Source organism: Pogona vitticeps, chromosome 3 (genome assembly GCF_051106095.1).
Source record: "Pogona vitticeps strain Pit_001003342236 chromosome 3, PviZW2.1, whole genome shotgun sequence".
Lineage (NCBI taxonomy): Eukaryota > Metazoa > Chordata > Lepidosauria > Squamata > Agamidae > Pogona > Pogona vitticeps.
Genome location: NC_135785.1, coordinates 222,175,328 through 222,202,184, shown reverse-complemented (window position 1 = coordinate 222,202,184; position 26,857 = coordinate 222,175,328). Strand labels below are relative to the sequence as shown.

The 26,857-nt window shown below is 39.0% G+C and overlaps 1 long non-coding RNA gene across 1 annotated transcript in view; it reads right to left on the bottom strand.

Moving 5' to 3' along the window:
• Window positions 1-7,577: 7,577 nt before the first annotated feature.
• LOC144587997 (uncharacterized) overlaps window positions 7,578-26,857 on the bottom strand; it is a 54,047-nt gene continuing 34,767 nt past the window's right edge. Inside the window, exon 2 of the long non-coding RNA XR_013543292.1 lies at window positions 7,578-14,519. This is a non-coding gene — a long non-coding RNA (uncharacterized LOC144587997). The remainder of the gene's footprint in view (window positions 14,520-26,857) is intronic.

Below are 26,857 nucleotides of genomic sequence, written 5' to 3'. Positions count from 1 at the left end.
ATTGAACTGTGATTGAGATAGAACGGTGTCGCCTCATCCTGCCACTTTTGAGTTAGAGAAAACAATGAGGAGCTGTGACAGATCAAAGTCTGGAAATAATGGATTATGAAGAACATATAAATACCAGCAGTCTGTTACTTTTGGTTGTAATGATGGCACAGTGAGGTTTAATTTAAAAAGTAACATAATGGGAACCAAAGCTACTCTGAAAATATAAGTAACATAGAGCTTCTTTAAATGTTACTTTTAAGTTAGTTTTGCTTAGAAGCATATTGGCAGTACTTTTTTTTCAGATTTCATGCCATTCTCTTATCAGTCATAACGGTATTTTAAAAAATATGATGATGAACCATGCAAACACCCATGCAAAAAGTAATGTTAGAGGGTCCTGTTGTTGTCTTGCTATCTTGGTCACATAACTAGGCATGCAAGTAAGTAAAGAAATTTTCCAAGCCCTGTGATTTCCCACATAGTTTGGTGGAGGAGTAATTTTATCTTTTTCTCAGGGCAGAAAGCAGGGTGGTAAGCCTAGGTCATCCAGTAAAAGCACTAACCTGGGTCTAAATTGTGGCTTGGTTAGTCCAAGACACTCACTATCTTGGGTCCTCTTCCTGGGTCATGTCTAGGATGGGGGAGAGGGTTGTAAAGTGAACCCTGCTGGTTGGCCAACCAGGAACAGCCAGTAGCACTTGAAATGGGGGATTGAAAGGCTAGGATGACCTGGCTGATGGAATTTCCAGTCTGATCCACCAGACTAGGATATAAGGGAAAATCAGGGTTCCTCTTCAGCGGTCTTCACATAGGTTTCCTGTGTTTGTATGGTAATTTTGTTTGTAATTTTGGAGGATGGGCAACTTCCAGTTTGTCAATTGTGCATGTAACCTGTCATTGCTCTGTTGGTAGTAGCTGTGAGCCTGATTTGATGTTTAGGGGCGAATCTTTAGTGAGGGAGATCAGCAATCATCCCTGTCAAGGGCAATGAATCCCCTCCATGAGGAGATCAGGAGATGGGGAACTGATAGGGGAATGCCCCATTTGGGAAGGCCACTGCAATTCCCTGCAGTTTGAGCCATGGTTCTCTCCCCAGCATAGTGGATTTGCACCGGGGGGGGGGGTTCATACCCACTTTGGTTACCAACTCCTATGGTTATCCAGCAATGTGTTGAGATGGGAGGCATCAGAGGGCAGTGGTTTTCCACTGCAGAGTTTTTCTCCTTATGCTGCTCCAGTACTATCCAAGCAGTGCCATTGTCATTTTTTCTCTGCAAATAAAAATGTGAAGGTTAATAATATGCATGTTTTATTCTGGGGGTGGAAAGGCATTCAGGCCTATCTTGCCTAGGTCAGCAATCATGTGTGTACTTTATTTCATTTATCAACTAATTATCTTTTAATTCAACAAATGAATCACCTATAGCAGTGGGCATTCAACTTTTCTTTACCACAGACCCCTTTTAAATATATTTTGTTGTAGTGGACCACCAAGACCTAAACTCAAGATTTAAAACCCTAAAGTGTATCAAATATTTATTTAAAGTTTCTCACTAAGGGTCTCATTGACAGATATTCTTTGCTTTAATGGTGATGCTTTTTAAGGTGACTGGAAGAAACTTCCATTCGCTTTGAACAGGGTGCACCTTCATCAATAGCATCAGTTCTTTTACATTTCAGATTCAGCCAGCAATCCATTCTGAGGCTCAGCTGAAATGTATTGTCATGAAATTATTGTAATAATATCAAAAAGTGACTAGATGACTAGGCTTGGTATTATAAAGCCCACTGGTTGGAGAACCAGCATTGTGTCTAGCGCTGGCAGCACAAGAACCAGGACAGCCTGCCTTAAACTCAGCCACCTCTGTCTGCCACCTAGCCTCAAGGACTGGATCCCCTGGGGCAATCCATGCATGCCCAGGCTATCATGCCCATGAGAGTGCCAGCCAATTACACCTAGAGTTTGCTGTGCAAGTGCAGGGAACTACCACACATTTGAGATTATAGAGTCACTGATAGACCCTATGGCTTGGCCAGAGAAGGGTCCACACCAGCCACCTTCAGGGACCACTTGCATTCAGCACCTCACTGCGGCACCTTCTGCCTTGTCCAACTGCAAGGAATTCTGGACTTGATGGAGAAGCAAGCCACCTGTTAAGCTTTGTTAGAGATAAGAGACTGGGAGTGAAGAGAACTCCCAGTAGCCCTGTGTAATCTTTTCTTGTTCAGACCCATTGACTCTTTAAGTTAAATGTTGGTTTAAAAAAAGGTTTCAGTTCTGCAGCAACGTATCACACCATCATGGTGGGGAACCCGGAAGGTGATTCCCACCCTTCCTTTCAGAATCCCCTTTAGATCTTCCAGTTTAGTAGATATTCTAGAGTAGAAATAGTCTGTGATTAACCCATGGCATTCTGAAGTCCTGAACCTGCATCAATGAATGGATTTTTCACAAGAAGTGGCGATGCTTCAGAAAGTTTTTCCAAAAAATTATGCATTTGAAAATACACTCAGTACATTTTATATGTAGGTGGAAATGGACATCCAAACATATGGATACCATATTAAGGAGCCTGTAGTCTCTCATCCTTCAACTCTGAATTCTGGGAGATGTGGATCAAAGATGCTGGAGAAGCAGGTTGACAGTTACTATATGCATAGTACATTGCACATGACTCTTCTGAGCTGTTCCAGCAGATATTTTGCCCGGGCAAATGTTAGCCATTTTTAGAGCAGAGCCAAAGGGACCTAAGGCTGTAATTGCTAACTCCTTCATTGTAATGGCAATAATCAAGAGGTTCTGTTGCCCTGACCAAAAGGAATTGTCTCAAATTCCTCAATACTGCCCAGTGCAGTATCTTTGAGAAGTATCTGAGAAATTATTTAAATAGAAGAAATAACAATGATGATGGTGGTGGTGGTGGAAGAGAAGAATAGGAATAGACTAGAATTCTTGACACATTGTAGACTAGGGAGAGCAATTTGTCGATTTAATGGACTGCAACTTCCATTTTCTCTAACCACTATATTTGATGGTGAGGAGTGGTGAGAGTGGTCCAGCTTCTGTATGACCACAAGTTGCCCTACAAAAATGTTGTCTGTCCCCTTTGCTTGAGCACTCCATGATACAGCTGATTTCTAAACAGGTTTGTCATTAAACCATTGAACAATAGACTTTTCCGGGTTCATACATATTGCTCAATTACATTTCCATTTATGATACTGAAAAAATGTTCTTGGAGTTCAACAGCCAATGAGGGGTTTGGGGAAAATGAAACTGAGAAATTATCTTCCCCCTCTTATGTCTTAAATTTGGCTGGCTTTTGCTCATCTGTTCGCAATAAGACCATGCCAGTAATGAAAAGAAATAGGTTGGGACTTACCTTTATCCTCAAGTGGTCATTTCTTTTCCCACACTATAATATCATCAAGACTGAAGAAAATGCAACCTGGCTTATTTTTATATAACCACTAACCACTAACCACTAACATACTCATTTTAATGCTTTCCCATTATTTAGCATCTGTTCTTTGTTTAGCCAAATAGATTTTCTTCATAGTTCATTTGGACACTTGAGACAAATAAAACATTCTTGTCAACTTTTACGGCTTTGCTGCAGAATTTTTAAGAAAGAGTATGTTATTCATAATAAAATGTGTTTTCTCTAACATAATATATTTTGGAATAATGGTACCCTATTTTATTGCTCTCTTAAAAAGGAGGAATTACTTACATTCTCTATGCATTTTCAAGGTCTTACATCAAAACATAACAAATTTTAAGTCACTCAAGCCCTGTGCAGACAAACAGCCAACACAGGAAAAAAAATCCATGGAGAGCTTACCAATTTCTATTTTTAGCCTTCAAGGTCCCACTTCCATGGAGCTTTCTAAGCACATACACAAGTAGTTCACACAGAATCAACATGCTTTAGGAACATGAAGATATTCCACCAATCTCTTGTTTAGAATCATCATCATCATAGGCATCCTTCAGTCTCGAGAGACCATGGTAACATGCTCTGAATTGAGGAATGTCCTCTCCAGAGCATGAAGCCTGGGTAAAGTAATAAGGAGAATAGGCTGTTACACAAGCAGTAAATCCCCCCCTCTCCACATTGCTGAAATGGTCCAATGGAAAGGCAAGAGCCAATACAATTGATTCCAGCAACGTCGCAGGAGTTCCAGCCATGGAACACAAGAATCATGATAGCAGAACACAAAAACTCACCTCCTGCATGCTTTCAGCAATTTTTACAAAATGTCTAGCAACTTTTTTTCTGCAAAGAGGAGTATGTGCATGCGTATGTGCATGCATGCATGAGGATATTTACAAACACACACATATGTACACAGAGAGTGACTTATATTTGCTCTTTAAATATGTCATTAAATGCTTTTGTTTTTAATGGAGCATACAGCAAGGCAGGAGGTATCATCATTTTGAATTCTGTGCATTTATAAAAATGCTTCATAAAATGGGAGTGCACAAAGTATTTCTGGACCTACTGCAGCCAACAGTTGAATCTGGAGGCCTCAGGCCAACTGACATTGCCCATCCCCTCATAAAACATGACAAAATCACTTGAGAATAAACAAAGTGGCAAAGAGCAAATCTAACATGAATCCAAGTAAAAGGCTGTGAATGTTTACCAATTTAAAGAATATTTTTGAATCCTTGTGTTGTGTACTGATGAACAAAAATGGCTATTTTTTTAAAAATTGAGAAGTGGCTCATCTCTAACAATTATACGATGAAGAGTTACAAAATAGAGCATGATTTCCCAGCTTGGAAAATCTGTGCCTTCTTTTTGTGGGTCATGGTGGGATTTGTATGGCTAAATGTACTGATTTTGGCCATTTCAGATGAATGTGGGATTATTATAATATTTTGCTCTTTTTTTGATAAGAATGTATCAACATTTTGATTAAAATGTATCAAAATTTGCAAATTTGCAAAGTACAGTTTAAATAAATTCTTGCATGAATTTGTTTGATGCTACTGAATACAGATTTCTATTAATTCATTTATTCAGTATTGTGTATCATGTGCTTAAACATTTCTGATTAATAAGCAGAGTCTGTTGTGATCTGTGCTTAGTGCTGATTTGAGAACATGCATTACTCCAGTTTGGAAGCTTTCTGAGTCTTTTCCCTAGGAACTTACCTGTAGAATTAAGTTTTATATTTATTTGTCAAATCTTATTGCAGGGACTCTACAGTTTATCACACACAATTTTCTAGATGTATTTTTAAATATTTGTAATTAATATAACAAAAACATCAATGACAAATAGAAATGTAACTCAAATATACAGTGTAACCCACCACCATCGAGAATATAAATTTATATTTATAAATTTATTGATTGTTTATATTGTTAAATGTATTGATGTTTTTGTTATATTTTGTTATATTAATAAAAATATTTAAAAACATAGTCCAGAAATATTAAAATATTAAAAAATACAGTATATATATATATATACTGTATATATATATATATATATATATGTTTCGTTTTAATTTATATCATGTACCCCATTTCTTTCCGAAAATATAATGATTTTTGTGTTGGGGATTAACCTTTATATTTTATAAATACGTATTCTATAGAAGGATTCCAGATCCCTTTAAAATTACAGTATTTTCTTTCAATAATTCTTTTCTAACTTTCAATTCACAAGTTAATTTCTCATTAAAAGCTAGATTCTTCATCTCATTATACCATTCTTCCAACATCAATTGATTGTTATTCTTCCAATTCCTTGCAAATATTAATCTAGCTGCTGTTAAAATAGTAACAATTGTCACAATCCAGCTTCCTGTTAAGGAGAACTTGGTCGGTGGACAGAGAGTAATTGGGAGCCTGAGTACCCCTAAATAGCTGGGTAGAGTCCTTGGTGACTTCAGCCAGGACGTACAACAAACCCCTTCTTACAAATCTGCCCTAAAAAGATACTTGCTTATGCTTAATTGAGTTCAGCAAGAAGTTGCACATGAGCTTTGTAGTCCTAAAATCTACTAAGCTCAATTAAGTAGGTCTCAGTAGCGTACTGTGGCCTTGCCTCTCCCTCTGGGAATGGCTGCGACAGGCTTTGCTGTTCAAGAGACCAAAAGTTTTTATAATTGATCTTTTTTATTGAAAAAAAAATTTATTTATTTATTTATTTATTTATTTATTTATTTATTTATTTTATACCCCGCCTATCTGGTCATTGTGACCACTCTAGGTTCCGAATAAAGTCAGTTTGATGCAAAAGCATAGCAATAATACATTTCCAAGGCTTGTTACAATTACAATTAAGGCAACTAATCCCCTTTTGATTACAAAAAGCTCTAAAAATCTCTAAAAGCTTTCTTTAGGGTAGGTAAAAGGCATAAAGTCTCCCCCCTCCTCTTTCTTCAATCCTCTACATCTCCCAAGTCTTTTCCCTAGCACAAGGCAGCAGGAAAAAAGACCTAGAAAAATCTCTGACTCCAACGAAGGAAAAAGAAGGAACACTGCACATGGCAAAAGTTCATTTTTATATCTTCTAGACTCCTCCTGTCTTCTTCGTTTCCCACACTGTCATCGAATCACATGGTAGAAGTAATCCCCTCCTTCTCTTCTCGTGAGAAACAGGTGTTGTTTGCCTCCATCTATTCTTTTCTCCACCATAACAAGTGTCTGATCTTCTTATCTTGTCTTGGCTGTACTGGCCTAAAGGAAAAACATTCCCACAGCCCTCTTGGACAACATTCCCATCATACAGAATCATTCTTACATCGAACCAATGTGGATCCATTTTACATTTCTTCACAACTACATAAATCATCTTCATACATGCTTTAAACCCACATAATCTCGACCATGAGAACAATTATTTCCATTTCCACCGCGCGCCCCCCAATCTAATTGTCTGTTTCTAAATATATTTTATGATGCTAACTTTGGACATCTTTGTATATCTGTCCCTAGAATTTCTTTAATCTTATTAATTATAATAACCAATTATTTCTGTCTCTCTTCATAGGTCCACCACATATGATAATATATTTCCTTTTCTTTTTTACATCTCCAACATATAACTCTTTATTCAATGTTCACTAGACTGTCTTGAGGCTCCTGTCTGAATCCTTTAGAATGCTTGACAAAGAAGGGCTGTTTATAATTCCTGACACAATGAATGGAGGAGACACAGAGGATACCCACCAGCCCAGTTCTCTTGCCATACCTTTCATCCCCATGTCGATAATTGAGGGCTCCTTGGTGATAACTGTCTGTTCTGCTATGAGACAAGGTGTATTAATAAGGCCAGATTATGTATGCCTTAGAATCTCTCGAGCTAACAACATTCTGCAGATGTCTGGCTATTGAAAGGGGTGCTGGTTTTTGGCAGAGAAAATACATACAACTTACAGAGACCCTGAGGGTGAAAGACAACATACCATGTCTCATGTTCACATCTTACAGGGATTGAAATGTTTCACACAGTTCTCTCATTGAGTTGAGATAACTTAAGTCATCAAGAAGAAAGAATCCAGTGAACATTTTTACCTTTCTACCCTTAGGTATCTATGTAACTTTTCCCAAGGATAAGAGAGCAGAGTAGAAGTTAGGATGACATGGATTGTGAAAGACGAGAAGACACAAAACAGAGGCTGCTGGGGGTGGGGAAATAAGAAGAAAAGTAGCAGCAAAACTGAAAGTCTCTTTCTCTCTCTTTTTGAATAAAAAATTAACTTTAAAGAATCACAATGGTGAATGAACGTGGAGAGTCAGGGTGGATCAGTTTCCTCAAAGAACAGCCACATAGTTCACTGTGGGGCCCTGTTTAAATTTGATCCCTAAGCCTTCTTTTCCACTGTAACTGTCATCAGCTCTCAAGCTTAACCGATTTTCTAAAACTACTTGACATCCGCAATATGTTCAAGATTGTGAGTACTGTGGTACAGTCAGTGAACAATTAATCATTCCTCATTTGCAGACAGATACAAGTTCAATTACGGCCCAGTGAATGGTTTTCTGAGCATTTGTGTATGTTTGCTTGGTATTCTAAGTGATTCAAAGTCCATCTGTGCAAGTGTGCCTTGATTGTTGTCACCCTCATTCATTTCTGGAATATGTATTCAGAAGAGCAGATGCAATGGCATTCAGTAGCAGACAAGAGATTCATTTCACTTGTGCCAAACAACAGGATAGGATTAGTATTTTTGGTGTATCACCAGTAAAATTAGCATAGCTTTCTGTATCTCTGTTTCCATATTATCAGAAATGCACCTCTCTCTCATTATCTTGCACTTGCTCAGTCTCTCTTTCTATCTCTATCTCTCTCTTTAAATGAAACTAATGCTAATTCACTTTGCATTCAGTACTTACATGAATTTCTGGAGTCCAGCCCCATTCTTTATTGTCTGTTCAGTATACAGAGATGACAGAAAAGACTATAACAAAAAAAATGGTAGTTAGTAAAAATGCCACTATCATGGAAAATCTGAGAGATTTTAATATTATAAAAATACTGTACTCATTAGCTAATTTGTTGTAGTGAGACAAAATCCAGTCCCAGCACAAATTTGTATTATTTTATATAAAATTATCAAGGGGAAAATAAAGTATGTGAAGCCATTACTCTCTCATAAGTGAGCTACCAAAATCATCATCATTGAATCTGTGACTTCAACCTAGAGTGGTCGAAATGACTAGATAGGCGGGGTATAAATACAATAAATAAATAAATAAATACATAAAATAAATTAAACTAGGACATCTTCAGGTTGAAATTGAAGGATTCTTATGACCATGTTATTTGCACTATTCGAAAATAATGATGAAACAGTATGTAAGTGTACATGCAAGTACCTGTCACAAATCTAATGAAACAATACGTCATCTCATAGTCAGATGCACAAACTAGCATTACTGGATTATATGGGCTGACATAACTAACCTGCAAAGATAATTTTTTAGTAATTGGCTAAATCATATGGATTACTCACATAATCTTATGGATTACTCTCCAAGTTATAAATTCCAGCCATCTCCAGGTTTAGAAGAAGACATTGTAATATTATTCTGGTACAAGTGAATTATCACAGATAAAATATTTAATAAGCAGATATTGCAGCTCTAGATAAGCAACAAGGAAGAGCATACCTTATAGAAGTGGGAGTTCCATCAACAAGCAACCTCAAAAGTTCAGAAAGTACAAAAGTTGCAAAGAAGAAAATATTAAGGCGAATAATCAAAAGTATATGGAAACAGAATTAGATCACCCTCTTCCCTGTATTAATTTCAGCAACTTGAGTTAATCCAAAACTGCCATGATATTGCTGATGTTGGGGATGGTGAGTTGAGACCTTAAAGGCACATCTTGACACCGTGTTGGTTTCCTTTCTTGTGAGTGCTCTGTCCTCCCATCCTGTTGGCCAGAATGAGTTCCGCTGGTCACTTACGAGCTGAATTTTTGACCTGGTTTTCCTGAACAGCCTACTGAACAAATGGGACTCAGGAAATTTTTGCTTATCCCATTCTGATTTCCTTTGGAGCACATGGGTAGATCTGGGGTGGTGTTGATTTAAATAGGTCACAATCTGGTGTGTAGTGCTGGGATAAGAAGTGGTAGCAGTGATCCCTCAGGGGCAACTATTTGGATGATTGGGTACCCTAGCTGTGTCCCATAAATTATGTGATTCAAAGATACAGGCAGATGACCAGCCTTAAATTGTGTGACTTGGTTGGAAACAGACTCAAGAAGGCCTCCTCAATGATTGGCTGGCTGGTGCCAGCCCCTCCAGGGTTGAGGGGCTTGCTCTGGCCAGGTGGAAGAAGTGTCTGGATAAGCCACTTGTTCCTTGACTCACATTCATGCACTACCTTCAGGCCCACTGCAGTTAGGGAATTTACATAGTTTAATTATGTTGTGGCCCATTTTCAACCCATTTCTTGTGTCTCACTTCTTTATTTCCTGATTCTATGTAACTTCTTGAAATTCAAAAATGATTTTACAAACATGTCATCTCATGGAACTTGACTCCTGCTTTTCAAACTTGACCCTTGGCCCATTCCCAAGCACCAGTAATGCTGAGAAATAGGAAGTGTATCATAATCATAGGGCAGACACAATCCCTGTGTTCTATTCCACTGGAATACTTAATTCTGCTCTCTGGATCATAGATGTCTGTCTGCAATAAGTTATATGACTCTTTCAGACTATATAATTAAAAAAACTCAAATAAACTTGATTCCTCTGGAGTTGAGGGAGTCTAGGAAAGATTTTTGGTTTTCTTGTTTCAAAAGAGAAAATGTAAGAAAAGGCTGCACTCAGTTTAGCCCAGTGTGGATGAAATTTTTTACATCTCTGTCTCCAGTATGGAGAAATTTCCACATGCCAAGATGCTATGGCCCTGTATGAGGCTCTGTCCTGTATGAATACCTCCAAGACAGGACTGGTAGCATGAGGAGATTCAACTGCATTGCCATTTACTATGAAACAATTTTTGCCTTTGAGAACGAATGGTGTTTGTTTTTATCTACTAGATGAAGTATTTTGTAGTCTAAAAATCCCCTCTGGATTAGATTTGAGAAGAGGCAGCTATTGACAAAATAGTAGCAATATTTTACATTTTTTTCTGTCATTCTCTCATAACTTCTGAAATCAAACGTATTGTATTGTATCCATTCTGCTATGGATTTGGCTGTTCCAACATAACCTTCCTGGGGAAAAAAGAAGCACATTTACTCCACCAAAGAAAGGTCCTCTGGATGCTTTCCAATATCACCACATGCCCAGAGTTGCCTAGCAGAAGGAGGGTGGAATGGGATATTATAGTTGGAGAAGAGGAATACGTCTTGTGATTGTTGTTGTTTGTTGTTACTGGATTGCAGTTGGCTTGCTAGCTGGAGGATTCTAGGAGTTTTCATTCACAAAAGTAACTTTTCCAAGACCTCAACTGGACCTCCATCTGGGATTTCAGGTTTTCGTAGCAGAATGGAGTTCTGCCTTAATTTAAATGCTACTGTGGCATTCCTTATTAAAACACAGGAAATATTTCTGAGGTTCTTGTATAATCTGAGTTAAGTGTTTATGTGCAGGTCTAATGATGGAAACTTTTAATCTTTAGAACTTGGAAACAAAAGTACTGTAATTTAGCAGCAACTCTTAATAGAAGCAACTGGGTGTGATAACCTCCTGCCTTTGATAATGAGGGAGAAAGTGTTTATTTCATTATTTTTATTATACATTTTCTGGATGAATGGCTAACTAATGACTCATTGTGATTTTAATGCAGCCATTGCCACCAATTAATTCAGCTAGCACATAATGAGAGATACTTCATTCCTCTAGCTACTGTGCTCTTCTGACTTCTGTAAAGCACAGGAATTAACTGATCAAGATTTAAAAATTAAGGAGCACAGCACATCAAAATTTTAGAAATAAGGGGCAATGCAGAAATCTGTTTCCTGCTCTAGGGCATTCTATGAAACAACCATTTCATACTTTCATTATTTTATGTCATTTGAAATAAGGGACAGCATCTGTTATATTTAATGGAACTGTCAAGTTCTGGAAATAGGGACAACTTTAAAAATACGGAGCAATACGGAGCAGGCATAAACATTTACAGGAAACCTAAGGATGGAGTGGGGAGGGCACTGATGTGGAGGACAATCTAAAGTTGAAGGAAGTATTTTGGGGCAGAAATTGTTTCTTTGTATTCACACAGGTTGTGTGCACTCAGATTCTTCAACAGATATTATTACTCCTCCTGGAAATTATTATGTTACTGTGTGACAAGAGGCAATGAAGAGTAGGGCTTCTGTGAATTCTGGACTAGTGTACAGGAAAGAGACTGAGCAAGTATATTGCTGATGCTGTCATGAGATGGGAGAAAAAAAGTTTAATACCTCTCTTTCGTGCATCTGTTAAAGGCATGAAATGTGCTGGCCCAAATCAGAAGTCACTCTAGTGTTGCTGCATTCTTCTCTTCTCTTTCCCCAGAAGCCCTCTGTGGTACTGAAAACTTAATCTGAAGAGTTTTCCTGCCCACTGAACAGGTTTATAAGGAAACATAAGGGACTGCAGGAAAAGCAAAGGATTATTAGCCCTCTCAGTTCCAATAAAAGAAACAATCTGCATCATGGTATCACAAACTGATACTGATTGCAATAACATCATTTTAAAGAAAGGAAATACAGGTGGAGGGGGGAGAGGGAAGGAGAGAGGGAGGAAAACGTCCCCCTGAAGGAGCTGAGAGATCTCACATAGGGATATATGGTCCTTCAGCTTTCCACCATTGCTATTTGTACCAACAGCTTACAGGTCTCAACCAGAAAAAGGTTTCCCACTCCTAGTATAGTGTCCCTCTTAGTACAGTGATCATAAGAAGCCATATAATATGAAGCTGATTTCCAGTATAGTCTAGTGGATATAGTGGACCCTCGACTTACAGACTTTTCGAGTTACAGACTTCTCTGGCTGCAAAATTTAGGTTCGACTTGCAGCCGGAGAATAGACCTACAGACCAGAAAAAAAACACAAAATGGAGCAAAAACTGAACAAAAATGGCTGGTTACGGATTAATTGGTTTTCAATGCATTGTAGGTCAATGGAGCCTCGACCTACAGACTTTTCAACCTGCAGCCACTGTTCCTATACGGATTAATTCCATAAGAAGAGGGTCCACTGTAAAGTGATGGAACAGGACTCTGGAGAACAAGATTATAATCCTCACTTGGCCATAGAAACTCACTGGGGAAGAGGAACTGGTAAAACCACTCCTTAAATATCTTATTTACCTTGAGAGTTTTATTAAGGTCACTACATGACAATTCCAACTTGGCAGCATAGAACACACACACAATATTCAGCTTAGGACACAAGGATCCACATACATTTCAAACCAATCAATCAAAACCTTTATTGCCATATACAAAACACCTAGTCAAAAACTACATTCCGTAAAACTTGTTTGCAACTTTTTGGAACAATATCAAAGTTTGTTCAGATTCAATGTAGTTTTACTATTTATGCCACAGAACACACTCTCCACCCTACCCTATGTACCTTATAATAATAATTATTAATATATTTTTGTCACAATTAGCCCAGTGATTACATCAGAAGATCCTGGCTCAAGGAGTCACATACATTTAATCCCCAGGATTTTTGAGCTGCTGCAGAAATGCAGTATTTAAAAATGTTTTCTACCATATAATACAGTACCTACATTCTTGTAATCTGTTGAAATTTAAATGAAATTCAATAGCTAATACACAGAAAACTATAGTTTTTCTTTTTTTAAAAAAAGTTCATTAAGTTGAAAATCTTAGAAAAAGGAATTGTGTTTCACAGTAATGCACATGGGCAAGCCTAAGACCTTTGCAAAATACTCAAATTGGAACCTGAGGACCTGGGAAAATCAATGATTTGTTTAAGCTGTCTGAGAAAAAGTCATGTCTGACTCACAACAGTGAGTCACATAAAAATACAGCATTGCTCAAGTATTCTTTGCATTATATACTGCACATTTAGAAAACTTACTTAGATATGTGAATAAACAATGTACGTCACTATATAATTATATAAGACTCTGTGATATAAATTAAGAAATAATACTAAAAACCCTATAATAATCAGAAGAAATCCAGCTTTCATAATAAATGTGACACTGACCACAACTTAAAGCCCTATTTGAGCATTCAAATAAGAGTTAATTTCTAAAAGCTGCACAGGGAGAGCCCAACCCCTGCCTTTATCTATGTCCTTGTGAAGGACATTCTGAAGAAGTGACAACCTGCTACATGTAGAGCTTCTCCATGCAGTCAGGAACCCTGATTTTTCACAAAGTTTGCTTAGCCCCCTGGTGAAATTTCTTTGCCAGCATGGGCTGCCATTATTCCCTTCCCAGGATACTGCGAGAAGTAGTTGTCTCGTGTGAGTGACCAGGAATGGAGGGGGAAGGAGTAATGTATTTAAAAAGAGTCCCCACCTTCTTTTGGCCTCTTCTTCACTGGCAGTCTGCCCGCCCGCCCTATATACTAGTGTGAGTTTTTATTGGTCGCCTCTTGGGGCCAGGTATGAGTTTTTGACCTGCTTCCTGATTGGCCTTTGGATATGGGGATTTTTTATCTATCCCACACTAGTCAAGGAACTTTGGCATGTTAAGAGGTGGTTATATTGGTCACACAGGTGGTAGTGTGGATATAACAGGTTTCAGTGAGTCCCCTCACAAACACAGGTAAAGTATAGCTCATCTGATCTCCCAGTGCTGCGGATCGTGCAATTACAGTGCTTGGGGAGGAAGATCTGCTGGGGCCTCTCCCAGAACAATATCTAACAATGAGGAGGGGGCTGAAGGTCCAGGGGTAGTTATATTGGGCTGGCCGGGTTCTCGCTGTTTTCGTGATTGTGAGTACTTGGGGCTCAGGACTTACCCATTATTTCTCTGCGCCCTTTATATCTTTCACTGTCACTAGGGGGGATGGTGGTTTTTGTTTTTCTTCAGGTGGTGTCCTCTTGTCCCCTATAATGCCCAGCTGCACTCTGAAAAACAAGTTCTCTGTTAGATTTGAGTGATTGCACCTTATATTAAAAATGGATAACAGAGCAGTGAGTTTTCTCCTGCAACTACAGTATATTGCTCAGATCTTAATTTATTTCCCTCTCATTTTCAAAGAAATCAGAAAATTGTAGCTAGTTCTTTTCTTTTCTCTTTTTTTTGAAAAATGAGCTGAACAAAACTGTCAATCACCTGCGTTAGACAAATGAAAAGGTACAATTATTAACGCTATGACAGTTATTATGATGTACCTGCCTGCCATCTGAAAGATGATGCTAATGGATGAGGACTCAAAAAAGAAAAGAAAAAAGAGGCAGCAGTCCTAATTTAGAACTATGGATGTAAAGATCTTAATTTTATTGTGTTTCTCCAAATCCAACTTGCATTTTCTTCCTGTCCCTGATTCACAGTGGTTGCAAAACTTTGTGTATTTTTTCTTCCTGGATTAAAATACTTTTTACTCTTCTTAACTGTTGTGCATATTTAACTATGCATTTTCCATATGTTCCCAATACACACACACACCGACTAATGCAGATTTGTGAATATATATTTTTTGGTTCAACACAATATAGCTTTTTTTATTTTTCTGAGCCTTTCTCCCCATAAACTTCACAAATAAATGGATTCTCAAGGTGAAATGGAAGGGCCAAAATGCTGCTTTTATTCTCATGATCAAATCCAACAAACAAAGGAAATCAGTGCAAAAAGGGGGTGGGGCTTAAATTGTCACCCAACTGTAATCTAAATATCTATATAATGTGACTACCTCATTGGAAGCTTCTGAATTAGACAACTCCCCTCCTTCTCTCTACATTGACCTTTGAATACAAGTCCCTCACTTTGCATCGGGGCTTTTCCTGTAATTCCTTTCAGCCCTTTTCACTTCCATTCCAGTGCAAACTCCATCCAGCCTTACAAGATACTTGATAAGTATCTCCTTCAAGGATAATAGAGATCTCCTAAGTATTTGTCCCCATTCTGAGCATTTGAGCTTATAAAAAAATTAGCCACAAATCCAGTACAACATTATTTTCTGAGACTGGAGCTAGAAGCAGTTTGATGAACCAAGTTTATTTCATTCCCCTATTATTTCTTTTGAACACATCCTTCTAGCCTAGAGTGTAACACATGGATATGGCCACGTCTATTCCTAAGAGTAGCTTTATTGCTGGATAGCTCAGTGGTTTAAGTATGGGAATTCAATTGTCTCCTTGACAAAGACTGGACTAGATGATCCATAGAGTTCCTTCAAGCCCTGCAATTCTAAGATTATTATTATTGCTATTCAGAAATACCAGGCACCATCAATCAAAATTATAAAAACATTGACTGGTATTATATAACAGATGATGATGATGATGATGATGATGATGATGATGATGATGATGATGATGATGATGATGATGATGATGATGATGATGATGATGATGATTGTGGGCATGAGACAGAGTTTTCTTCCTACAACAATGCTACATATTGGAAACATCTGCTTCTTAATACAGGAGCTGAAATCCTGTTCAAGTTGGTCTCACATAAAATTATATTAACTTTTCATTATTTAATCGTATATTTATTTAAAATAATTTTATCCTACCTTTCTCCTTAAGAGGACCCAAGGTGACTGTAACCACATGCTGGGCATTATGCCCAGGCAGTCAACAGTGTGCAATAAATTGTGTGGTTCATGTCACAATTGTGCAGTTCACATTATGATAACACAATCAGTTGCACAGTTCATGATTGTGTGGTCACAACTGTGCAGTTGATCACTCAGTTCATAATTGCACAGTTCATGACTGCGCAATAAATCATGTGTTTCATGTCAGGACTGTTACATGACTTGTCTGCAGAAAAGCATTGTGCAACCCTTCCCCCCCCACTACTGCTACTGCAGTTTTGCATTACCCACACATAGGTGGTCAACATTGTGTAGCTGACATGGAGCTTCTAAAAATCTTCCTTGTGACATATTTAAAGATTTATAAATGCATGGAAATAAATTAGTTCTTGGATGCAGATGTAAATATTCACTGTTGTGGGGTGGGGGGGAAAGACCATACCGTCGAATGAACGACCTCAATAATCTCCGGAAAGAAAAGAGACTAAGACTAAAGGAAACTTCTTATTCAGAAAAAGTACCATTTCCAACCAGTTTGTCACACTTCTAACACACAATGTAAGGTTAAGATGTGGAAAGGGAATAGCCGCCTTCTCTTTTCCTTTGTAAAGTTTTCTCTTTTTTAAAAAAGGAAGAGTTTTAACACAAATTTCCAGGAAATCCAAAGAAGATGTGATTAAAATGGATTTATTCGTTCATGAACTTCACGGTTCACATAAGCATGTTGAAGACTCAAAGCCAAAGAGTTCAGAAAGAGCTAATGCTGCTGTTTCTTTGATTTAAAACTCTCTCTCTCTCTCTCTCTCTCTCTCCCTTTGTTCAAGCCTTTTGCACAATTGCTTTCCAACTGTTTAGCCTGTCACTTGATTAGTTAGGACATTACTGCAGAGTTTTGGATTGCTCATGCTTTTGCAATGTCATATAAGTGCTCACCATCACTTTCGCACACTCTTCTGCAGTGTACGGCAGCCTGCTGTTATTCTCTGTGTTTCCATTTGCTTTTCCTTTCAAGACATTTGCCTTCAGATTTCTACTCATATTTCTCTTTTTAAAAAATCTATGGAGTCAGATCTTTTTATATTCCTGCAGTGCTTAAACAGTGTGATCAGGAGATTGGAAAAGCTGAACCAAGTAGGAGAGAGAACTTGAACAAGGGAAAACAAGGGAAAACAGAATAATCCAGGGAAATGATATTCTCCTGTACCGAGAGTGAAATGGAAACACACAGTGTGATCACCAACAATGGCAGCAGTTGGTGTTGCCATACGGTTTATGAAAGAACTCTTTTTGCATATTATTTGGAAATGCTACCAATGATAGCTGCATAATTACATTGTAGAATCTATTGTGCAGGTACCCAGGCAATCACAAGACCTCTTCACTGCATGTATTTTCCTCACACTCTCAGTTGACATTCCTAAGGCACCAGACTGGTTGCATTATTTGTCTCTCAGAACATGTTTATATGTCCATATTCTTTGGCCTTTGCAATTCAAATGCAAGACACAGAGTTTTTAAATCACCGGACATTACTGTATTTCAAATACATAAGCTAGAGGGCTACAGACGGAACATTACTGACAACTGGGAGGAATCCAGCTATTTCATCAGTAGGCCAATTTTTCCATGTGCTTGGTTTATTCATTTTAATGTACATTGATATACACACATTTCACAAGTCAGCAAGAGCTCTAGGTCTTGAAGACCACTCATATTGAGATTCTGATTGTCCAGACTTCCTGCACTGCTCTGGAAGATAGCTTCCCTTATCCAGCAAGCAGCCCAGATGCATGCAGCTTTTTCAGATCTAATGATACTCCTTATGCAAATTGTACAAAACTGAAACACAGTAGAAATATAATGATGGGATATAAGTTTGGGGGAGAATATCATCTTGGTTTCAGTATGGGCTTTATTGCAATAGACTTGCTTGCAATGGCCTCAGGCTCTCCTCAGTGATCTTTCATGAGCTCATGATCTTTCCATGAACTTCCCTTTCTGTTTTTTTCTTATAACCACCTCCCAGATAATATAAATCATAGGTCGGGGAACATGGGTAAATTACCCCAAATGGGATAAAAGTGAAAATCCTGGGGGTAATGAGCAGAGTTCTACCCCCCTCCCTCCCATCCCCACCCTCTGCAGCCAAATCTCAAATTGTTAGCCACCTCTCCCTGTTATTTCCTGGTTGCAGCAGGCACTTGTAAATCCTCCATAAGCTCGTTGATTGGTTGCAGCTGTGGATTAGCCCCAGGCAACCAATTAATCAATCTGGGGCTTCTGAATGACTGCTTCCTCCGGAAGCGACTGCAAAGAAGCAGCAGGAGGGAAAGGATCAAGGAGTAAGCAAGGGAAGGAAGGAAGGAAGGAATGAGAGACAGAGGACTTCATCAAGCTTATTTAAATGTATGTAGAAAATGGAAGGAGGGAGGAAATGGAGGGAGGGAGGAAATGGAGGGAGGGTGGGTGGATGGATGTGTGTGAGGGAGAGAGAGAGAGAGAGTGAGTGAGAGAGAGACTCACTCAAAACTATGAAAAAGAACAAGCAAGAAAAAGAGAAATCTTGAATTAAGGTGGGGGGGAAGGGTGGCTTTTTAAGGTGCTGTCTGGGTTTATCATTGCTTTCCTTCCAAGAAGCAGGCATCTTTGAATCTCGTGGGTGCTGTCACCCTCTGCAGTGATCATGGAGCCCAAAAAAGTAAACTCTGTCACTCCATATCTTCCCCTTCTATTTTCCAGGAGGTGATGAGACCAGTGGCCATGATCTTAGTTTTTTGATTTTGAGCTTCAGACCATTTTTTGCACTCTCCTCTTTCACCTTCATTAAGAGGTTCTTTAAGTCCTCCTCACTTTCTGCCTTGCTTTTGCGTAGTCAATGAAGCAGAAGTAGATGTTTTTCTGGAACTCTCTTGCTTTCTCCATAATCCAGCACATGTTAGCAATTTGGTCTCTAGTTCCTCTGCCCCTTTGAAATCCGGCTTGTACATGTGGGAGTTCTTGGTCCACCTACTGCTGAAGCCTGCGTTGTAGGATTTTGAGCATAACCTTGCTAGCGTATGAAATGAGTGCAATTGTATGGTAGTTGGAACATTCTTTGGAACTTTCCTTCTTTGGCATTGGGATGTAGACTGATCTTTTCCAATCCTCTGGCCACTGCTGAGTTTTCCACTGATGATGATAAAAAAAGCACACTGGTCCTTTGATATTGGGCTGTGGCACCAGGGTGTGTGACATGACCTTTAGCCTGGTTTGTTCCTTTTTGCACACCACACATAGAATGATTGGTAGGGAAAGCCCCCCCCCCCCAATTCTGCGTTGGCTGTCTTTAGCAAGCATGTCATTGCTAGCACCACTCTGGCAGCCACTGATGATTATTAAATCCTCTAGCAAAAATTTAATGCAACTTGCTAGGCACGTTGGACACCTTACTACTCCCTATACCACACCATGGCTGGAGTGCAATGTGTTCCAGCAAAAATAGTGCACATCTTTATCAAATCTGGTGTATCCTGCTAGTTCGGTACACAGCCAGTGTAGATTCAATAATATTTTAATTCAAATAATGTATGATTTCCTTCCTTTCGAATCAAGGGGGTAATGTTGGCGTATATAAATGTTTTGGGAGGTAAGAGGTAAAAAAGTTCCCTGACCCCTGATATAAACATTAGAAAGAGTATGTAAGCGTTCATGCAGGTAAAACCATTGTCCTCTGTTGAAAGTATTTTACAGCATGCAGATTCTTTCCCTCACAAGCTATATGAAGTTATGATAAGTGCTGTGATGCCAAAAAAAAAAAAAGCTCCCATACATTCTATTTACAAATGTTCTTCACATCACATAAATCTGTTGGAACTCATGATGCTGCTTGCTTTCTGCATTATGGTAGGAGAATCTAAATTCTGAAGATTTTTTTCTGCCTTTGTGTAGGATTCTACATGTCATTGAATGTGATGCCAAGGAACAAAGCATTTGCAAGGAACAAAAATTCACAGATGTTTTACTTGTGTAAATTATGCATGCACATTATGCCAAATACAGTCTCTCCATCTCCAAAATTCCAGAAAACATCCATGTTTGTATCTAGTATTCATGCATCTCCAATTTCAATACAGTTCTTTTTGTACTCAAAACTAGTGTCTATGTACATAATACAAAGCTCCTGGCTAGGTAGTTGGCCATGTTGTGTCTCATATAAAATGCAACAGTAGTTTCAGGAATTTTGACTACTGTGTCCTTAAAAATATACACACCTATGTTTGAATGTCCTTGACATTCAACTGCTGCAAAGAGGTTTAAGAGGTGTGAGGGTTTAATAGTTACCTCAGGCTTATCGGACACAAACACTGGATGCTCGGTTTTTTGAAAAACAGAACTAGGATTTATTGGAACATCAAATAAAGAAGTGTCAACATTAAACTTGTCATTGTTCTTTTCTCTTGTCACCAACGGGTCGAACGAGGGTGTCCATACATCTTGTAAAAAGGGATTGTAACTTGGATCATACCAGGGTCCTTTGGAAACTGGGTTAGTCGGACCCGGTTCCTTAGCTTCACTGTCCACATCAATCAGGGGTAAGGTCTCCTCATCTCCCCTCTCCAGGTCATAGGGGTTGGCTCCCTCTGCATAGGGGTCCCAGGGTCCGGTAAATACCTCCTCCGGCGAGCCTCCTCCAGACACCATGCTTTCCTTTCCCTCTCTTCCCTCTCTACCACCTTTTTTTTCTCTCTCAACCTTCTCCGCCACTCTCTAGCTTCTGATTCTCCCCAATAGGACGGTTTGGGGGGAGGGTAAACCTCTTCGTCATCTGTAATCTGCCTCTTTTCGAGGCACCCTCACTTTCTCACATCTCCCTGCCCAGGGATCCTCCACCCATATCAATTCCCAACCTCCTGGTATGTTGTCTCGCTCTACTTTTATATCCCCTTGTCCCGCCTCTACCAACGGTCACTCCCCCATCGTGTTCCCGCCTTTTCTATCCCTGTCTGGGTAGCCACTGACAGTCTCCTCACACCCTGTTCCAAATCACAGGTGTCTATACCCTGATGTCTGACCGCGATGCGAGTAGCTGTAGATTCCGTTTGAGTCTCCTTCTCTCTCTTAAAAGAGGATGACACTCCGGCAAGCGCTTCTATAGCCTCGCCTCAGGTCTCACAAGAGGTTGATTTGATCTTGTGATCACCCACATTTATTACTGTGCCCCCCCCACATTGCCCAAAGATTCCAAATACACCTTGGGCAGTGGGTCTGAGAGTGTGGCACAGTACTATAAGTCTTCGCTTAGTGCTCAAAGTGAGCATTGCATTGGAAGTGGGGGGAGGTGACATCTAGATAGCTGTTTGTGTCTACATAAAATATCCCCAAAATTCTGTTTGCCAGTAGAGATGTACAAATCTATAAAGTTCAAGCTCATTGAAGATTTCCTATGTCTACTCAAAAGTCATACCCTTTTTTCCCGATAGAATCCCCCTTTGAAACCTGTACAGATTTTTGAGCAGAGTTCCCAAATACACACATTTCATGTCCATGCACGAATTGACTGAAGCACTAGTCCCCATACTTGGCCCCAGAAGTTCTTGGAGATCAGCTCCCAGAAACCCAGGCCATTAGCTGTGCTATGTTGTGCTTTCTGGCTCCGGTGAAGAGAAAACATGGATCAAGCAGTGTGATGTGCCCCTCACGTGTCCCCAGATTATTCTGCTAGCCTGAGGCTGACGACACGTTCTCCCCTTTACTCTGCCACCAGTTGACCTCTGTCAACACCCTTTAATTAAAAAGACTGAGGTCCGTGATGAGTATAAAGTTGAACAGCACAGGTTTCTTGGTTACAGTTTGCTTAAACAGGTTCTTCACAGACTTTAAAATATTCATTAGATTAGTAATAACTTGTTTCACTCTTAACTCTCTTAGCTCTCTATAATTTCCACACTCTTAACTGCCTACCTTAACTCCTCACTATACCACACTCTCTAACTCCCACAGACTAATTTTTACTTCAGACTCCCATCTCTGACTCAAACTGGCTAACTGACTAACCTACTCCAAAAACTCCTCTTCTCTGACTCACCCATCCCTTTTGGTTTCTCTGGCTCCGCCTCCTAACAGCTCCCATTGGTACATGCAAATAATCTCCTAAATGAGCAAAGCAGGGTGATTGCCACAAGCAGCCTCCTTTGTTTTCAGATAGTGATTTTACACTTCAAGAGTGATAGCAGAGGAGGTTGGGCTCAATCTGGGTGTGTAAGTTCTACACGCTTAGGTAAGAAGCAGAAAGGTAATGGGATAATAGGATTCTTGATGAAGTGAATTTCTTACCCAACTCTGCAGTCCAAAAGTTTTCACCTTATTGCGAGCCTGTTAAAAATGTGCCTGTAGGGCAGATGGGATTTGCCTGATATTTCAGCTGTACCTCACTTTATATAATGTAGTATATTTTGGATGCATATACTCCTCAGGGGACAAGAGGAGAAATTGCTTATTCAGGACTCCCTTTGGCTTTTTGCTAGTAAACATAGTTGTTGATTGCTATATTTAAAGCAAAACAAAACACCAAAATGTAGCTAAATAAAATTCTCCAAAATGCAGCTTACCAACATGTATATTTGTCCAAACAGCAAGCTTAACCCTCCTTGCATTTTAGTTGTTTGTTTGTTGTCTTTCCAGTCTGTTGATTATTTTCCGCTAAATGATAAGTTGTCACAGGAGGTAAAGCTAAATCCTGCAGATTTTGTGTTTTTTGTTTTTATCCATCATCTGCACTGTCAAAAAATGTGCCAGTCGCTGTCACCGTTGGAAGTGACATCTGAATCTGTAGCCAGGAGAACACAGTGGCCAGAATAGAATCTAGATGAAACATCTCAATGTTCACCTTTGAAATGTCAGTTGTTTTCTATTCACAGCATTCAGGCAGTTTTACAGTGAGGAAGAATTGTCAGCCTCTCCAGTGATGTGTGCTGAATAAATACTAAAATGACAGCTGCTTACACCCTTGACTGCGATTACAGTCAAACTGCTAAATGCTGCCATTTCAGTACTAGCAACAAGGAGATTCCCATATTGCCAGAACAGCCCCTCTCCAAAAAACAGGTGCTGGAAAGTTCACAGTAATGTACACTTTTCTCCACTGTAGGAATAAAGTGGTTTTTGATGCATAGGAAGTTCATGCTGAGATTTTGAAGAGTGTTCCTATTGATTCACAAGGAGATGATTCATAGCTTTTGAAAACCAAATCTTGATTTCTCCTGTAAACATGCAGCTCCCCTTTTCTTCACTAAAACATTAATCTTTCATTGCCATCCATGGACAGTTCCTCAAATTATAATGTGCTAAAAGCCTTAATTATGCAGTAGTTGGGGAAAACAAAGCATGTCTGAGGCTACTATTCCAGCCTTGAACAGAATGTTGAGCATGTCAGGAGGGTATCTTAAACTGAGCTAGACTTCAGAGGGCATGACAGTAATGAATCACTGGGCTGTGCTTCCATTTTATAGATAATTCTTTCCTTTTGCTGCCACCTATGTCATGGCAACAACCCAGTTTTTCACAGTGACTGACTGCCAACTACCAGCCACCAGATTAAAAGGCAGAATAAAATACCCAAATGGACACCTAATGCTAAGAGGTTGGCTAATTGACTGGTAAGTGGGAAAGTGACAGCTCCAGGGCACTTTTCAGAAATGCCTCTATTTTCATATTCTCCTCATTGGCAGTAGAAATCTGGCCCATTTCTATTAAGAGCAAAACATGCTGGCAGAGCATGCATATAGCAATAGTAGTATTAACAATCAAAGCCCCCTAAGACAAATAAAGTCTACTAAACCAGTGGTCCCCAACCTTGGGCCTCCAGATGTTCTTGGACTACAGTTCCCAGAAGCCTTCACCACCACCTCTGCTAGCCAGGATTTCTGGAGGCTGAAGTCCAAGAACATCTGGAGCCCTAAGGTTGGGGACCACTGAACTAAACCAAAGACCTTGCCTGAGTTATTATTATTTTTTCTCCAAATATTGTGTTTTTCCCCACTGCATCCATTTTTAGATTGCACTGGTCTCCATTCATTATCAGTTTAGGGGTGTGATGTAATTCAGTCTCAGTAGATGTCATTCCCAGAGATTTAAGCAGGGAACATTTTCCCACAATATCCTCTGTGAGAAAATGCTTCCATTTTTCCACTAGCATGCAGACCAGCTGTGTGTGCAAGCCTAATAGGATAGGTGTGCAGTGATGAAACAGAAACCTGACAAAGCGCATTACTGCCTTCCACTGAGGCAACTTCTAAAAAAATTGAGGGAGAGGTTGCAACAGAATTAAGATATCCCCTGCACACATACACACAAGTGTTTAAAATACATAGAAAAGTATGTACCACATTACTATAAAATCTGCCATACTGCATTCTTCCACCCTCAGAAAGGACTAAATAAGCCTGTAGATTTTGCCAATTCTCCCTTCAAATGAAAAAATTGTATACACTTATTCTTTTTTAAGAAAATCCTTAATGTTTATTGGCTGTGCATAACCAAAAACTGTTGCTATTTGTCTCACCATTATCGTTGTTATACCTTATCAAGTTTATTCTGACTTACAGAAATCCAATAAATATTTTACTTCCAAAAGGTCCCCATTTCAAAAAGTACTACAGGTTATGGCTTCCTTTATTCAGTCAGTTTTTACCATGTTTGGTATTCTTCTTTTCCCGCTGCCTTTAATTTCTCCCTCCATTATCTTTTACACTTGAGTCTTGTCTACTCATGGTATCAGCCTAAACCTCACTTTAGTCCTGTTCATTTCCAAAGAGAGTTCAAGATATATAATTTCCACTTATTAATCTCATAATTAACAGATGCCATTCCCTCTGGAGGAACTACAAAGCCCACAAATTACATCAAATTCTGATAAAATATGAAAACGTGGTGAATGGGGAAAAAAACAACTGAAGCTTTGGAAATGATTCGAAGGACAGCTTAATCTAAGGATATCCAAGTGTCCAAACAGAGCCATCGCTGTCTTTAAAGTGGGTTATGAACTGAAGCTGTTTTTTTTTCCTATTGTGTATGCCCCATGCATGCTTACTCAGAAAGCAGATCCGTTTAGTGATCTAACTGGGCCAACAAGTCATGACTCAAAGATAACAGATTAATGAGTATTTTTTTAAAAAAACAAACCACTTGTATGATATAGGATCTATTGATTATAATGGTGATGAACAAGATGCAGTACCTGGAACACCTCCAAAGGTTCCAGCTGAGGCATGCATTCCTGAGCTAAAGACACTTGCAAATCCTTGGCTCTAGATACTCAGTGTGGTAGAGTGAATAGAGTGACAGACTAGGACTCTGGAGACGGTTTCAAATGCCTGCTCAGCCATGGAAGTGGACAGGGGCAGTGGAACTGTTAAAACCACTCCTTAAATATCTCGTTTACCTTGAAAGACTTACTAGGGGTGCTATAAATTCATCCTGACTTAACAACATGCAACAATAACAGCAGCAGCAACAACAGGCATAAAGCAAACATCCAATGAGTAACACTGCTTCTATATTTGAGATGTCTCCATTCCACAACCTAGTAGAAGCTGGAAACAATGGGGATGGGGGGCAGGTAGCAGGAGCAGACAACCCCCTCCCTTCCAGCATGGTCAAGTTTCTCAGAAGAAACTACAGGCATCTTCTTATGAGCATACCTAGGAAAGTAGCCCATGTCACAACCGTACACAACGTAAGCTAATGAGGATATACAAGTTGAAGAGAATAAGAAACTGACACCCATTAAAGCAAGGAATATAACCCATAATGATCAAAATGACCAGTGACATGAAGACTGGGGAAATTTACCTTTTGGCTCATTTTTATGGTTGTTACATTTGATTTAATGGGAAATATTCCAAGTGAGATGTGCACAGAATCGCAGCCTTAGTTGTATTTTAAGCAGGTTTTCGAATCTTTGTTATTCCACTTCTACCTGTGGTGAATTGTTCCAAAAGCATATATAAAGAAACAGATAATATAACAAAGATAACAAGTACTTGCATTTTAAGCTTTCTGTATTTAGGACCTCCTGAAGAGTATATTAAAATGTGATTGCCCATGTTCCTTTGTCAGCAGTGATAGCCCCTTTATTTAACTTCTCAATAAGAATAAGATTCTGTTCCTTTTAATTCCAGAATTTTGATGCATTACATCTGCTTATTCACTAGAGATTGATATTTATGAACAATGAACTCTTGCCTCACAGGGGGTCCCACTTCTGCAATAAAGGTTTTTTTTATTTTTTTATTTATGACAGCAAGAAGATAGAGTAGCTTTACACTGAGTCTAGGCTTGACTTTATTTCTTTCTATTACCTTAGCAAATTGGTTCCTATTAGTAAAATTTGATTTTAAAATGTGTATTTTATTTTGAATATCTTACTTTATGTACATCAGAACACTCATTAAGCATCCTTCAGTCTTGAAAAACTATGGTAATGTGCTCTGTATGGAGGACTTGGAACAGCATCTAGTGTGGCTGAGAAGGCCAATTCAACAACATCAGAACACTACTGGAGTCTCAAACTATTCACATGCAGTCAAGGTGATAATAACCAAATTCTGGCTTAATATATTGCCAAGATGTTTTATAATAGAAATCTGGATGATAGTTCACATAGATCAACTGTAGAAAGAATATCTACAACTCTTTCTTTCAAATGTAGATTGCTATTTATTT